The sequence below is a fragment of the Adiantum capillus-veneris genome, chromosome 26 (assembly GCF_014529385.1).
Source record: "Adiantum capillus-veneris isolate H3 chromosome 26, ASM1452938v2, whole genome shotgun sequence".
NCBI lineage: Eukaryota > Viridiplantae > Streptophyta > Polypodiopsida > Polypodiales > Pteridaceae > Adiantum > Adiantum capillus-veneris.
This window is the reverse complement of record NC_140956.1, coordinates 24884628-24901734: the sequence shown is the minus strand read 5'-3', so window position 1 is coordinate 24901734 and position 17107 is coordinate 24884628. Positions and strand designations below refer to the sequence as shown.

Genomic DNA, 17107 nt, shown 5'->3' with positions numbered 1-17107 from the left:
ACCTGGAGCTAGTGAAGAACTGTGTGCAAGGTCCACTCTGAATGATCCCTGCCGCGCAGTGGAAAGGAGAAGCCTACCGCTGTCTCTAGAGCCTTAGTGCCTCAGGCTGCAAGGAAGAGGACTTGAACTCGAAAGCAAGCTTTTTCCAGGTCGGGGGGAAGAGTCACCAAGGAAGCGTGTGAAGCTGTAGTCGAAGAAGTCCCATCGTCTACGAATGTCAAAGCTGGTCAAACCCCGAGGGACTGCTGCAAAAGAAGAGGTCTGGACCAGAAGAGGCGTCCTCAGGTGGGGCTGCCCCTCTTGAGCCATGTGACTCGAAACGAAAGCACTACCAAGAGATCGTCTCACTAAAGATGTGTGTCCCGTTCCCTGCGCCTGAGGAGGAGTGTGGAATGGGTCGGGTGATGAGGTTGAGGGCCCCACCGGGGAGAGGAAGAGCCAGAGGTCGGGGTGTGGGTGGAGGTGAGGAAGGAGGAGGAGGCGGGACGGAGGAGTTTGAAGGTGGAGGAGGGGGGGGGGGGGGGGGGGGGGGGGGGGAGGCGGTGGAGATGGTGGAGCGGAGATGGAGGTCTCCTTAAGGGACTCTTGCTAGAGGGGGTCAAAACGGTTCCGTGTCGGAACCCAATATTGTTGAGCTACAAGAGGTCGGCCACAAGGGGGGGCAGTGTGGCGAGCCCGTCCCTGTCGCCGACGGCCGGACACCTGTTGCCAACCGTCAATTGTCTGATCGCTGGCCTCTGTCGAGGTACCGGCTTGTGTGTCTTGGGTACATGTCTGCTGGGCATGCTCAGAGTGGTGGGTTTCTCCTTTCCGTTGTGCGGTATGTGGATTACTCCCCATCCAAACCGGCCTCAAAGATAACGAGGTTGGCTGCTGTGGCAGTATCTGTTTTCTCTCACTCACTCGATGAGGATCATCTCATGGAATGTGAAGTGATTAGGAGGGCCCCAGTTTCAACGTCAGAGGGGTCATCTGCGTTAGGAGCTTCAGAGATGCCTTGTGGGTGGTGAGATTGACATTCTTATGCTACACGAGCATCATCTTTGTGAGAGCCGCATTAGACGGTGTGGTCAGAATTTGCGTTTTGGTCAGCTGCATTTGGACTTCGAGGCATCTAGGGAGGGTATGTAATATGTATGACTTGTAGATTCTTTGCAGCAGGCCATTGTGAGCAGAGGGATTATTGTGCCAGGCAGGGCTCAGTGGATCACTATGTAGGTTCAGGGTTGCCTCGTGGGCTTCCTGAACATCTATGTGCCCAATGTGGCGAGTGCACATGCAGAGTTTTGGTCTTATATTGTTGAGTCTCTGCCGCAGGCAGAGCAATGGTGCATTGGGGGTGACTTTAACATGTTAGAGACCCCTCTGATAGGATTGGAGGTAGCCATACTACTGTGCATGGAGTTGAGTTGGCAGCTTATGAGAGGTTATGTATGACTGCAGGTTTCAGATGTGTGGCAGCATTCTAGCTTTGTGAGGCACCCAGACAGCCTGTCCTTCTCTCGTTCAGACCGCAGAGTGGGAGGAGTGAATCCATCTCGTATAGATCGCTTCTACACTAGTGACCATTTCTGTGACTTGGGTGGGACAATTTGCATTCTAGCTTGAGACTTCTTTTTCGGACCATGCACCAATGATCCTCACAATGATAGATAGACAGAGGAGGGGGAGCACAATGCTACATATTTCTGAAAGGGTTTTGCTAGACTCTGCGCTTAGAGAGCAAGTGGTGGCTCTTTGGACAGTGGTGCTCGGTTGAGACGGCGGACCGCGGAGCGAGGGACGGGTGAGGTGAGGCGACGAGTTCCCCGCACCCCTCTTGTGACGTTGGGATGCAATCCCCCCTCGGGCTAGTGCCAAGGCTACCTTCCGCCGACGGGCTTGGCTACTTTCGGGCCGTTTTTGGGTCTTGCGGGGCTCGGTAGGCGATGAGTGACGGCGGACCGTGTCCGGGGCCGGGGCGCCGACGATGGTGAGCTCCCGCCCGGGCCGCAGTGTGATCAAGGAACGCGGCGGGCATTTGCCCCGCCGCGAGCTACGTGCGGCTTGTATCGATACGGAAGGTCCCGAACCCGTGTGCCTAGACGTGAGACGGGGCACGGCCGAGCCGACAGGCTTTGTTCTCGGCCGGTGCAGTGCGTTTTCCCTCGACGGGGAGGTGCTCGGTGCGAGCCGGCGGCGTCGCTTCGGTGACGGCCGCCGTCCCTCGCCCCGGCCCGACCCCGGTGCCAGAAGGCGGAGCCGCTTCCTTGGGAAGGCGAGCCGGCCTTCGGTTGTCGGGTGCCCAGGACCCTGTGCCCCCCATAATTTTATTCGGCCTCGGGGCGTACGTGTCGAACGGCGTGCTTCCGTGTGGTGGCTTTGCTCGGTGTTGGACGGCCGGGCGTTGGCGGGTCGTATTTTCTGGTGGACGGGGACTCTCTGCGGCGGCGCCTGCTTTGCCGTGGCCTCGGCTACGACCCTCTCTGGGGGTTGGCGGGCATGCGCCGCCGCACAATGGCCTGCCCTGCCGGCGCCCGGCCCTCCTACATTGGGGCTGGTTTCAGCCGTGCCGTCACGTGCGACCTTGACTTGGCCCCCTGCGGTCGATCCCCCTTTCTCCCTCCCCCCTGGGTCTAGGGTTAATCCCGGCGCCGTTGTGCCGACGGAGGTGCCCTTGCATCCAAACCGCCGAGGAGCGGCGAATGTCCCGAACACGCGGCCGTGATTGGCCGCTCGTGTGACTGAGGATAGCTACCTGGTTGATCCTGCCAGTAGTCATATGCTTGTCTCAAAGATTAAGCCATGCATGTGTAAGTATTAACTCTTTTGTACTGTGAAACTGCGAATAGCTCATTAGATCAGTTATAGTTTCTTTGATGGTACCTTGCTACTCGGATAATCGTAGTAATTCTAGAGCTAATACGTGCACCAAATCCCGAATTCTGGAAGGGACACATTTATTAGATAAAAGGCCGATGCGGCTTGCCCGGTAATGCGGTGAATCATGATAACTCAACGAATCGCACGGCCTTGGCGTCGGCGATGGTTCATTCAAATTTCTGCCCTATCAACTTTCGATGGTAGGATAGAGGCCTACCATGGTGGTGACGGGTGACGGAGAATTAGGGTTCGATTCGAGAGAGGGAGCCTGAGAAATGGCTACCACATCCAAGGAAGGCAGCAAGCGTGCAAATTACCCAATCCTGACACAGGGAGGTAGTGACAATAAATAACAATATTGGGCTTTTTCAAGTCTGGTAATTGGAATGAGTACAATCTAAATCCCTTAACGAGGATCCATTGGAGGGCAAGTCTGGTGCCAGCAACCGCGGTAATTCCAGCTCCAATAGCGTATATTTAAGTTGTTGCAGTTAGGGGGGGTGCTGCCTTGCGGAATCTCCTTGATAAGGAGTCAAAAATCCGAACAGGAATCGCAGCATGTCTCTTCGAATGTGGTGAGGATGAACCTTCATGCACGGACGTTGGTGGGTTGGCGCCCTTTCTATGGAACCTCCGTGGTAGAACTTCTTGGACCCTTGGAGCATGCCGAAACCAGAGGGGCTCTTCTTCCAACCGCGAAAGAATGAGTTTCAAGCGGCCCCCTTACGGCAAGTGCGCACATAAGGGGATGTTGTAAAAACAAAAACATTGAAAGGGCCCACTGCATGGTGAGGTGCCACACTCCCCCTTTCGGGTGCGGAAGTTGGAGTGAGTTGTTTAAAAGACCCTCCCCTCACGCCAAAGTTGGGAGGTGTTCTTTAGGAGTAGTAATATGGCGCTCACCCTAGTATCGCGGAGGGATGAGAAGCACGCGGTCTCTCTCCCATCCCCCGCGGGAGAGAGTATTCAAGGGACCCCCCATGAAAAATACAACCATATATATTAACGCTTTTGCTCTCAAGCTTTCAAGCGATTTATTACTCATCCTCTCTCTCTCTCTCTCTCTCTCTCTCTCTCTCTCTCTCTCTCTCTCTCTCTCTCTCTCTCTCTCTCTCTCTCTCTCTCAAGCTTTCCTGCAATCATGAGCGTTCAAGTTTTCAACACGATTCGACAGACAGGGCCTTGTGATCCGAACCAAGGCCCAACCCCCTTGAGAGCCTCCCTCTCACCCCTCAGAGCTCCCCTCTCCCCTCGGAGAGCTACCCTCAACCCCTTGAGAGTTCCTCTCTCACCCTTATCATCTCAGTCCCCAAGGCAGTGTCCCCTGCCGCAAGGCCTCCCCCCCCCCGGAGGGACGAGTGACGCTCCATCTGTTCGAGGATGGATCGCGCTAAGGAGATGATCCGCGTTAGGTCCCTTGGACGTTTGGTGTCAGCAGGCCGCTTGGGTAAGGTATGCGTCTGGAACACGTTGGCCTACTCTAAGGTTACCTTCAGACGGCAGCTTGAGTCGATCGTGGGCAAGTCTTTGATTTTACGGGTTTCCAAGGTGTATGACCGGTTCGATATTATCTTGAAGTCCCCGCTTGTCGCGAGCGACCTTGTCCAGCGCTTGCACTGTGAGTCCCGCCTCTCCAGATGACATGCCAAGGTGTCAGTCCCTTATAATCAACGCTCAAGGATGGTTAGGCCATGTAAGAGACACCCCCCGGAGGGGCTCATCGTGGTTTTGTTGAACGTAAATGGCCTTCGGAATAAAAGGATTGAGCTTGAGTGTCTGACTCAAAGGGGGCACTGAGAGGTCGTGGGATTGCAGGAAACGCGAATGTTCCTAGGTAGTTGGCCGTTAAAGGTACCGGGTTTTAATACCTTTTAGTCCCTAGGGTCCGGCAAACCTGGTGAGAGAGGATTGATCACCCTTACCTCTCGGCGATGCCGGGCCTTCGAGCTCAGTCTGTCTTCCCCCAACGGTATCTTCGTCCAGCTGCACCCGGAGGGGCAGACGGGACCGTGGGTCCATGGGAACGTGTACATGTCCCAGAGGGCACTGAAGGAAGCGTGGACCAGGATGTTGGAGACTCTAGTGAAGAATCTCGGAAAGTTGGTCGAGAAGAATGTCCCAGTCGTTGTGGGAGGCGATTGGAACATGTCCCAGTGTAGGATGGTTATGTGGCTAGAGTCCAAGTATCCCAAGTTTGAAATCCTTCAGTGTCGTGGCTCCCCTCTCACGTATCACTCCCCCCGTGGTAAGGGAAGATCGGACATCGTTTTCTTTATAGTCAACAATCTGGCCTTGTCCGCTCTTCGTAAAGCTTATGTCCGGCAGAGCACGGGCATTTCGGATCATTGGCCGGTGTCATGCAAGATTTTAGGCACCGCACCGGGCGTAGGGGTGAAACTCGTAGTTAAAAGGCGACCAAGGATCGATGCGACTAAAGTTGATGGGGCTGGAGGTCTCTTTTTGCATAGTAATAAGTGGGAGCCCCTCCTTCACTTGAACGACTCCAAGGGCCCGGATACAATAACCCATCAATTGATCCAAGGTTTCGAGGCTAACATCAAAGCCATAGCTAAGGAGGCCGGAGTCTTCGGGAGACGGCATCCCGAATCGCTTAGCAAGCGAACCAGGCTAGATTCCAAAGTGAGGCGCGCGATTCATAATAAACGTAAGGCATTCCTTAAAGTTCGAGACCTGGACCCTAAGTCGACCCAAGGTAAAGAGGCTTGGAATGCGTACGTGCAGGCACAAGGACAGGATCGTGCCGCGGAGGACTCCCAGCGCCTAGTCCATGAACAACTAGCAAAGAAAGGCTCCGAGCTTCTTAGGCGAAGAGAGCACAAGAAGTGGTGGAGCCTGAACCAACGAATGTTGGGAAAAGGCCCAGAGAGCTATACTGTGCAGCCCCTACTGGATAGTGTCGGGGTCTTGCAGGCGGGTGAGGAGGAAACCTTGGAAATCTGGCGAGGGCATTACACTAAAATCTTCTCGGATGAGTCCGGCACGAGCCTGGACCCTAAGGCCTGGCAGGGCAAGCCTGTCAGAATGTGGCGGAGAATGACGGAGTTGAATGACCCTTTCACGTGGTCGGAAGTCCGTAAGGCTTGCCAAGGACTGAAGCGTCACAAGGCGGCGGGAGTGGATGGTATCCCGCCGGAAGTGTTCAAGCTCTTGGTGAGGGACAAGGGCGCTCGTAGGGATCGGGGTGTGCCTAGAACACTCATGGGGAGAGTATACCTCAGAGTTATCCAATCGATCTTCAATACAGGGGAGGTCCTTGCTGAGCACGCTGTCGCGGTGCTCATCTCCATCCCGAAAAAGGGCGATCCCACGGTTACGGATAACTACCGAGGTATCTCTCTCATCAATGTAGCACTTAAGCTCGTGACTACTATTTTAGTGACGCGCATCGCTAGGACTCTAGAAGAGCATGGCTTCTTCTTGAAGGGCCAAGCGGGCTTCCGATTCTGTGAGGAGTGCATTGGACAAGTTGCGTGCCTAAAGGAAAGTGTCCTACGATGAAAAAATGACGGTAGACCGACGTTCGCGGTATTCGTCGATTTCCGGAAGGCATATGACTCGGTCCCGCACGAAGCCTTGTTCTACAAACTTGAGGCCGCCGGGGTGGGAGGGAAAGCCTTGCGCTTTATTAAAGCCCTCTACAACCACTCTCAAGTCTGCATCAGAGTTGGTGACCGTCTCTCTGAGCCCATAAAAATCGAAAGAGGGGTCCGTCAAGGGTGTCCCGGGTCACCCACCCTCTTTAACATCTTCATCAATGATGTTATAAATGAGGTAGCAGACTTCGGAGTGGACATCCCCGGATTAAAGCAGAAAATACAAGGTTTACTCTTCGCCGACGACCTGGTCCTAATGGCGGACTCCCCGGCTGAGCTCCAGACTGCACTTGATCGACTACCGGGATGGGCTCAAACATGTGGCATGAAGTCCGGTATAAGCAAGTGCCAAGCCAGAGTCTTCTTCGGGGACCTTGAGGACCTCAAGAAGAATGGTTCGTTCACATTAGACGGGGAACGCGTTGAGGTGACTGAAAGTTATAGATACCTGGGGATCATCGTGGATTCTGATTTCAGCTTGGAGACCATTATCCAAGATACGACAACAAAGGGGCGGGGATGCCTCTTTGCGGCCAAGCACGTCCTCACCTCTCGCGCTCTCCCTCTATGGACAAGGCTGAGCATTTTCAAAGCTTGCGTCTACCCAGTGATTACCTACGGAGTAGAGATCATGGGGGCACACGACCAAAAGCAATTATTGCCGCTCCAACGCCTCGTGGCCACAGGAATGAGGTGGTTGGTGGGGAAAGCGGCAAAGTCGACGTCAGTCGCAGCGTCGACCCTGCATCACGAACTGAACGTTCCCCCGGTCGTCGCCTTCCGCGGTGCCCAACGGAAGCGTGTGTATGACAAGTTCGGATCGGTTAGCACGCTTATTAGGGACCTAGTTGCAACCACCCCTAAGTCCCGGAAGGGGTGGGCGTGGACAACGAGGACGGATAGGTGGTTCCGTCAACACTGTCCAACGGCGACCGGGGAGACGGCCAGGGAACTGATATGGGACAAGTGGGACTCAAGGGCCGATTGTGCCTCTCTGACCAATTATAAGCTCCGTGGGATGAATATCACGCGCAAGTACCTTTTTCAGTATAACTTATCTTTGAGTATGAAGCGTGACGGCGAGCGCCTCCTACTGCTCGCTAGAATAGGAGGGTTAAGACTGGCGGATAAGGTCTTACCGAGGGAGAGTGCATGCCCCCTATGCAATGACTTGGAGGGCGAGCAATCAATTGACCATATCCTTTTGAACTACCCGGCCTTGACCCGAGCTCGAGATGACCGTCTGGGCGGGCTGCTTGATGCCATTTGAGACCTGCAGATCCTGACGGGTGTCGCTCTTAGTGACGGTGAATTTACCACTATCCTCTTTGGTGGGGAGGCTCGTGGAGTCAGGTTGACCCATTGGGTTAACCCGCATCCGCATTCGAGGGGAGCAATTGTAGGGCACCACCTGTAGCAGCTTTCCTTGGTGAGGCAATACCACAGTATCAAAGAGCATTGAACGCTAGGTTGTTAACCTAACGGGCCGATTGGATGAATCGGAGATAAATCAGATCCCTCCGACGCCCAAGGAAGGGGGAAAGGATGAAATTCTCCTTAATAGCAAAAAGTTTATAAACTATGTGCTAAAATTAAATGACTTGATGATATTGGTGCATGGGTTGCTTCATCAATGGGCAAGAAGAGTGTTGGAGACTCTAATTGTCGCCGGATCGGGACTCCACCTACGAGCCGATGCCCAAGTTGGGTATGGCAATTTCTCTCGAAAACCCGCCGGGGTGATCAAGGTTTTGGCGAGTGAGGGAAACCAAGTCTCGCAGTATCTGGATCCCTACGGGGCTCTTGGGCGCTGTCACGCCCCTAATGGGGTCCGCCAAGGATCCCTTGGATGAACTAACAAGGGTGCAAGTCCTAAAAGACTGGACAGGCTATCCATCCCCAAGGCGGTGTCTAAGGTCTCTAATTGAGATTGAAATCAGTGACAAAAGCCGGGCACCATGCCTGGTCCCCCGGCTCGCTAAAGTAAAAGAAAAACTTAGACATGTAGGACTCTCCTGCTCATAGAGTGGCCTCTGGACTTGCTCAGCTTAGTCGGCTATTTCTTCAGGAGTCCATGGCCCGATTGGCTGCAACGAGAGGAGGAGCAGCCTCTCCGACGGGGCGTTGCTTCCTTGTAGAGGATGTAGGAGCAGCATCCAAACAGTCCTTGGTTGGAGGAGCAGTCATAGTAGGCTCGCCAAGAGCTTGCCAACACAGAGGAGAGGCGCCATGAGTTTGCTTTCCATCAACAGGTATCTCAGTGGACCCAGGTGGGTGACAGAGTGACAAGGGCTTTCTTTGAGACACTGGGACCCGGACATACGCATGCCAGGGTCAGCCAGTTGAGGTGGCCCGATGGGTCAGTTGCTTTAGAGCCTGAGGACATGCAACCAGTTGCTACTGACTTTTGGAGAGAGCAGGTTTGGGCACAGATGCGCCAGAGGCTTGAGCTGCCTCTTCAGCTAGAGGAGCTCCACGTGGCCCTCAGAGCACTTCTTTGTGGTAGCTGTCTAGGTGAGGATGGTTTGACTCCCAGCTTTTTCTTAGAGTACTGGGACTTGCTTGGCTCACTCCCGCAGGTCTTGTGATTGAGAAGATGCGCCAGAGGCTTGAGCTACCTCTTCAGCTAGAGGAGCTCCACGTGGCCCTCAAAGCACTCCTTTGTGGTAGCTGTCTAGAGGAGGATGGTTTGACTCCCAGCTTTTTCTTAGAGTACTGGGACTTGCTTGGCTCACATCTCTGCAGCGCTTTTCAGTACATCCTGCACACAGGAGAGATGCCTGATAGCATGAGTGAGGGTATGATTTACCTCATCCCCAAGGAGGATGGCTCCTTCGATGAGATTCGATAGTGGTGGCCCATCACCATCTTCAACTCAGCCTACAAAATTCCCTCCAAGGCTCTAAGTTTGAGGATTCAGCCACTTCTAGAGAGCATTATACATGGGACACAGATAGGTTTTGTCAAAGAGCGTAGTATCCTTGACAACATTACGTTTTGGGAGGCCTCTGCCCTCGCTCGCCTCCGTGGTGAGGATCTGGTGATACTTCTTCTCGATTTTGAGAAGGCCTAAGATAGAGTTGATTGGGACTTTTTGGAGGGCACTCTACGTAGGATGGGCTTCTAAGTTCTCAGATGCCTGGATCAGAGTTGTGTTAGCTCTTTACAGACGGGCACACAGCCGGGTACTTTTGGCAGTTCGTAGAGGAGATCGCTTCATGCTCACACGTTCGGTCAGACAGGGCTGCCCTCTTGCCCTTTTCCTCTTTATTTTCTATGTTGAGGCAATGAGCAAATTTTTGGTTTCACAGCAGGTTGGTCTACGTGGCTTAGCGCTCCCTATTCGGGGCGACGAGTTACTGGATGCTGAGTTTGCAGACGACTCAGCTTTGTACTTGGAGGGCCAAGAGGCCAACCTTCACAGGTGTGAGCAGGCTCTTGAGGCCTTTTGTTGTGCATCAGGCGCATGGATCAAGTGGAGAAAGACAGTGGGTTTCTCGGTTGGTAATGCTCCTACGCTTGATTGGCTGCCAAGTGAGGGTTTTAGATGGATTCCCCAAAGGACTGCAGTTCGATACTGGGCTGTAAGGTTGGTTTGGACTTGTCTCTTGAGCAGTAGATTGCTCCCCTCCTCCTGTCCATCAGGAGGAAGCTGCTACATTGGAGCTCAGCATGACTCTCTCTGGCAAGCAGAGTTGTAGTGGCCAACCAGGTGTTGTTGGCTACTATGTGGTACATTACATCTTGTTGGATCTTTTCGAGTTCTTGCATCAGCCAGGTAGGGAGGCGGATCATGAATTTCCTTTGGTCAGGGCGAGACACTCAGATAGCCCGGGCCAAAGTGGCCTGGCAGGTCAGCAGTCTACCTTGTTCTCAGGGGGGGTTGGGGATCATAGACCCAACACAACAGAGCAGAGCCCTTCTTGGGAAGTTTGTTGTCAAAGGTTTGCGTCCAAGGGAGAGGCCCTGGAGGTTGTGAGATGCCAGACAGCTGCGGCGAGTCACTTTGTTGGAGTGGCTGGTTGCACATAGAGCTACAGGAGTGGGGAGCTGGCTTGTACATAGTGGTCCCTCGGCAACATGCGCAACTTGTGACCATCCTGTGGAGAGTCAGTGTCATTGTCTTTGGGACTGTCCGATGGCACAACAGGTTTGGCTTTGTGTCCTTCGGCTGATGCCAGCTCTTTCCTTAGCACGACAGTACACTTGGGGGGCAGCTGGTTGGTCCACTCTCCCGGGCCCAGCACTTTAGTTTAAGCTATCCTCCACCAACAAGATGATAGTGATGCAGGGGGGTCGACCTACACTCCAGCCTTCTGTAGAGCTTACTCCACAGGAGTGGTGCAATGAGAGAGGAGTGTTAGGAGCTCATCTGCAGCTTGACACTCTGGTTCATCTGGCGGGCCCGCTGCTTCCGCATCTTTGAGGCTCGCCCTATACCACCAGCAGAGACAGTTCGAGATCTTTGGCTAGAGCTGATCCATACTCTTAGAGGATAGTTCGAGAGACTCCAGGGCAGCCCCGACCGCATGTGAGAGCGTAGAGAGGCTTTCCTTCGACTTTGGCGCCTTGGGCCTTTCTTCACCATGGTCCAGGGTGTGCTCAGATGGCACTACCGTCCACCTGTGTGGATTTTCCCTCCTCCCATCTCTTGATTTAGCCTCATTGTACATATGCTGTCTTTTCATTGGGAGAGTCTCCCCCTCATGATTGTTGTAGCCCTCTCTAGTAGAGGTGGTTGTTGCCTTATGGGCAGTTTCATTAACTAATAGAAGGATCTTTTTTTCAGAAAGAAAAAGTACAATAGCCTGTAGGTGCTCGTTCTTAGACTTTGCGTCCAACTGCACTTCAGAGTGAGCCCTTGGGTCAATTATAAAGGTTTTACAAGGGTTGCTAAAAGCGGAGCCCCAAAAGCATTAAAATCAAAAGCAATGGCTCCCAAAAGCATTATCTCAAAACTCTGCCAGCCAAAAGCAGCCAACGGTAATTGCGGAAATCTGTACGCAGAGCCATATCAGCAAATTAACGTAGCCTGCGGAAGTCCGTACAGTCCGTCAAGCCGTACGCTGCCACGTCAGCCAGTCAGTGCATAATCCGGGCGTCTATACGGGCAGTGCCACATCATCCACATGTGTATGTGTGTGTCCGGGCACTGCCACGTCATCAATTTGTGATAGGAGTGATGAGGGAGTTGTTGAACAGCTCATGAGTCATGGCCCGTACCTAGATGGTTATTTGCGGGGGGAGTGTTCATTTGCGACTTTATGTTTCTATGTCTTGTAACATGTATATGTGAGCATTTGTGTTGCATTGTGATGTGCCAACCACTAAATATTCCTTATTGGATGAGATACTTTTGGGAAACCAACGACCCAAGATATCAAGAGCTCCAATTTGGAATGAGACTCCTTATTGGATGAGATTTTTCTTGGAAGCCAACGACCCAAGATATTAAGAGCTCCAATTTGGAATGAGAAAAGTGATTGTCTCTTAGAATGTCCCTCGGAAATTTTTAAGCCAACTTGAGTTGTTTTGCATATATACGGTGTCGGGGCTTTCTCAGGCGTGCCTTCTCAAAACGTGAGAGCACCCAATCATTCTCCTTCAATTTCAAATCGCGCCAATGGCGATCTGCTGCCTTTTTCTGTCTTTTTTGAGATTTCTGCAAAGCCTCGCGGACCTTGGCAAAAGCCGTGTCCAAGTCGTGCATGTACTCATCGGCTTCAAAAAACTTATCTTTCGTGCTTAGAAAGGGTGGGACCTTCGCAGCACCTTCAATAATGTCAAATGGCGCCTTTCCCGTCAAAGTGTACCATGTTGTTGTAGGCAAATTCCACCAGAGGTAAAAACTTTTTCCATTGAGTCTTTTGACCCGAGATGTAAGACTTCAATAAATCTAGTACCATTGAATTAGCAATCTCAGATTGCCCGTCAGTCTGCGGGTGGAAAGATGACGAGAACTGCAACCGCGTGCCAATAGTCTCCTAAATAGCCTTCCAAAACAAACTCGTGAATCTGGGGTCCTCGTCGGCGACAATCGTCTCGGGCATGCCATGTAATCTGAAGATATGGGCCACAAACAGTCTTGCTAAGTGATCCAGCTTGACTGTTTTCTTCGCTGGAATGAAATGAGCTTGCTTGCTAAATCTGTCAATAACAGTCCAAATACCATCGTGACCATTTTGTGTTCTCAGGAGATCAAAAATGAAATCCATCGCAATACTTTCCCAAGGGCGGGTGGGTATGGGCAAAGGCTGTAACAATCCTTGTGCTTTATGCCTGTCAAACTTGACCTTCTGGCATACCAAGCAAATGCGCACAAACTCGTCCACATCCTTTTTGAGTCTCGGCCAAAAGAAGTATCTCTCTACCCCTTTCAAGGTGGTAGCAATGTTGCGGTGATGCGTAAAAGGTGGACAGTGGCATTCGGTCATAACCTTTTCCCTCAACGGCTGTGTAATGCACAACATGGTTTTCCTCATCAAGTAGCCATCCCGAATGGAATATCCCGCTACTGTCTCCCCATCCCGTATCCGTGTCAAAATGTCTGCAAAATCTGTATCTGTGGCATACTGATCGACCATATCCTCGAAGCTCCTATGATGTATCGCGGAAATAGCCAGAACCAACGGTTTCCGAGACAAAGCATCTGCCACCAAATTCTTCTCTCCCTGCACATGGACAATCTGGAAGTGAAACTGTGACAAGATGTTCGCCCACTGCATCTGCTTTTCCGATAGCTGCTTCTGTGACAAGAAGTAGCGTAAACTCTGATGGTCTGTGAAGATAGTAAAATCCGCTCCGAGTAGGTAATGTTGCCATTGAGTAAGAGCATGGATAACCGCCAAAAGCTCTTTCTCATAAATCTGTGCTGTTAATTCCGGCCTTGAGAACAATCGGCTCTCGTAGGCAATGACATGGCCTTCTTGCATTAGCAGACTACGACCACAAGCATCACAATATACTTCAAATGACTTCTGCACGTCCGACAAAGTCAAAACTGGTCTTGTAGTCAATTGCTCTTTCAATGTCTGAAAGGGAGTCACCTCTGTGGGTCCCCACGAGAAAGGGACTCCTTTTATGTCAAGATATGCAAAGGGGAAGCAACCTCGGCATACTTTCTAATGAACCACCTCTGTAGTACGAACACAAGCCCAAAAAGCTTCTAACTTCATGGACATTCTTCAAATCGGGCCAATCACGGATAGTCTCTATCTTGGACGGGTCCATCTGCACTCTCGTTGCTGAGACAAAGTGTCCCAAAAAGTGTATCTCTGGTAGGAAAAATTCACTTTTCTTCGCATTAATCACCAACTTGTGATCTCGTAATGCCTGAAAGATCTAAAGCATGTGTTCTCTATGTTCTGCCTCATCCTTGGAGAAAACAATGATGTCGTCAAAGAAAGTGCCAACAAATAGTCTATACTTCTCGAAAAGTCGTGTCCATCATCTAGTTAAATGTTGGAGGAGCATTGATAAGGCCAAAAGGCATTACAAGAAACTCAAATAACCCAAAAGTCGTCCGAAAGGCTGTCTTGTAGACATCGTCCTGATCTGATGAGATCCACTCTTCAAGTCGATCCTGCTAAAGCACGAGGATCCCTGTAGTCGGTCAAGTATATCATCGATCCTAGGAATCGGAAATCTGTTCTTGATGGTGATATTGTTGAGGGATCTATAATCGATGCACATTTTCCAAGATCCGTCTTTCTTTATTACCAACAACACTAGAGAGCAGTACGGTGAAGTACTAGGCTGGACAAGACAAGACCCTTTTCCAGGAGGTCTTTCACTTGGTTCGTAATTTCTTCGTTCTAGGTCGGCTCACACGGTAAGGTGGCCGGTTCGGTGGTGTGCTACCAGGTAGCAGATCGATAGTATGATCTTCAGGATGAGCGGGTGGTAACTCTCCTGGCAGGCCCTGTGAAAAGCAATTTCCATGAATGTGGAGAAAATCTTGGCGTTCTTTATCGTGTTCAAACATATTTGTCCTATTCTCATCATTCTACTCTCTCAAGAAGATCGAGTAAACAAACAGGTTGGATTTCATTAATTTTGAAATGGCCGAAGCCGACACAATAGGGACATACTCGCCCTTAAGTTTTACATCAAGTACAATGGTTCTACCCTTTTCTGTGGTCACGGTCGCTTTTCTCGCCCGATAGTCGACCACAGCGTTGTTCTTGTGGTACCAGGGAATTCCCAAGTGGATATCACAACCTTCCAAAGGCATTATGTAGAAGTCTTGATGCCCCAAATACCCCTGACAATGCAACCGAAGTTTGCCAGTGACAGGTGTAATGGCTATGTCCCTGCCGGGTGCCGCTAGAATTGCCTCTGCTAGTGGTCCCATCCGATCGGGTGTGATCTCGAGCCGCGCCGCCAATTCAGGTGAAATTGTAAGGATTCTGGGTGCTAATCCTTAATTAAGTACTTAAACTCATGATTAAGACTTAAGAAACTAAAACTGAACTTAGAACAAGACTTAGAAGACTCTGTGTTTGATTGATTGATTGTGTGATACAAGGGCTCCTTATATAGGAATTGAATAGTCATCAGTGAAGAGGCATGTTCTTTCTTTCGGCGAAGAGCTGCAACCATTGGGTGAAGAGTCGCATCCGTACGATGAAGGGGTGTGACCAGTCGTCGAAGGAGTGTGGCTTTTAGCGAAGAGGTACGTCCTTTGGGTTAAGGGGTGTGACCATCCAAGCGCAGGGGTTCTCCTTGGCATGGCACTTCGCGTATCTGCAACTAGGAGTAGATGTATTGCTGTTAACATAGTCATAATCGTGACATTCCCTTCCTCTTTAAATAAAACCCAGGGTAGTTGTAGAAACTCCGGGAGAAAGAAATGTATTGTTGTTGTGCTTCTGCATCCAGAGCTCTTTCTGTTAAGTCCCACGTCATGTCACTGATATTGACCATGACTATTTTGCCAAACTGAAAACTGATCATATCTGCAACTTGATTATTGCCTTTGTCAAAGTCATTTATAACTTTGAGCTTTGTCCAATAAAAGATTGAATCTGTATCTGCTTCGAGTGAAATTATTGGTAAACTGACTTGAGTTTTCTTTTGAGTGATGACCACTAGTTGGAAATCTGTAAAGTATTCCATTGGTTTGTCTGGAACAGTAAACTCCTTTTGAAGGGATGTCGTAGACTGAGACAGAGTAGTTTTTGGAGGTATTTCCATCTGTAAAGGTTTATCTGTGGAACAAATTATGTCCAAAGATTCAATTGCAGCGACTGAAGTCGTGTTGCAAGAGTCTGCATCTGCTTTATCCTTTGCACTACTTAAGGTAAGGGCTGGAGTCTTCAAGTTTGAAGAATTATCATTCACCGTAGCATCTGGTATCTGTTTAGAGACAAAGACTGTATTCTGCAAGGGTGGTGACGAGGCAAATTTTCTTGTTGTGCTTGGATCACGGTCAAAAAAGGGTTTATGTGCTTGTTGGTTGTCACATAAGAACTGGAATCTTCTGAATCTTCAGCTTTCTCAGCGGGTATTAAGGCTTCCAATTGAGAAGGGGGAGGTCGAGGGAGTTGTTGCCTCTTAGACCTATGAAGGATCCTCTTGCACAAAGAAAGGATCAATAAATCTTCAACTTTACCACCATCAGACAAGAAAGACTTAAATGTAGGGCATGGCTCGTGAGTGGGAACTTCTGCAGTGTCGCAGCATTCACGACCGAGTACTCGACTAGGGTCGGATATATGTGCCACTAAGTAAGCCCATCTTGATATTGCCGATGATCTGTTGGAAGCTTCATATTGTTGCTTTTGTTGTTGACGATTCCAATAAGAAGTTTGCTGCTTAGAATTGTAACATTTCCAAGAATATTCATGCTGAGACTTTTGTTGCTCGCATGAAGGTACTTTGTCGATTGTCTCTGAGAAACTATGCTTGGGGTGAGAAAATTTCGGTTCCGAAGCCTTTGATTCGAGTGGTTCTGCTTGGTCGACCACTGAAGCGTCGGAAGAAGATGCATGTATTGTCTGAGAAGCTGTTGAGTGACTTCGGGAAGCGTTTTGCATCTGCATCTGATCCAAGCGAATGTGAATTGATGCGAGGCTTGTTGAAAGTGCGGCCATCTGCTTTTTGAGAATTGCTATCGGGTTCTTGGGTAAAATATTGTTGTCACCTTCTCCGGACATATTGACAGCTCAGAGGGAATATCGTCCACGTAACTCGGTTACGTGATGAACGCGAAGCCTTCGAACCCATCTGGAGAATTGGCCATGGCACATTCACAGGGGTTGAAGTTCCATTGTCGGCTGCTGAAATTTGATTGCCAAGGGAAAGGGGCGTGTCCACACGAGCGGGCAGTACTCGGAAAATGGCTAGCAGAGGGGGCGATCAAAGTTGGGTCAGCAAGGGGTGCTGAAGTTAAGCACTGGCTGAATTCGTGCGCTTTTTTTTTTTTTATAATGTTCAAGTGGGTGCCCAAAGTGGCCTTTAAAAAATATTTGGTCTTCAGTTTTTAAAAGTGCCCAACCTTTGTGTGAAATGGGTAAAAGGTACATGAGCAAAGCCAAAAGGCACCAGCGTAAAGAAAATCACCAGCGCTGACTTACCAAGGTTGCCAGCGTAGGCTGTTTTAACTAAGGGCTGCCATCGTTTTGTGATGA

The 17107-nt window shown here is 50.6% G+C and overlaps 1 protein-coding gene and 2 pseudogenes across 3 annotated transcripts in view; 2 read left to right on the top strand and 1 right to left on the bottom strand.

The window, feature by feature from the left end:
* Positions 1 to 17107, top strand: part of NBS1 (nijmegen breakage syndrome 1) — a 144625-nt gene that overhangs the window by 110304 nt on the left and 17214 nt on the right. The gene's annotated exons all lie outside the window — the stretch shown is intronic.
* On the bottom strand, positions 1703 to 3487 carry LOC147423145 (uncharacterized; annotated as a pseudogene).
* On the top strand, positions 2735 to 3393 carry LOC147423146 (18S ribosomal RNA; annotated as a pseudogene; the record flags this gene model as incomplete).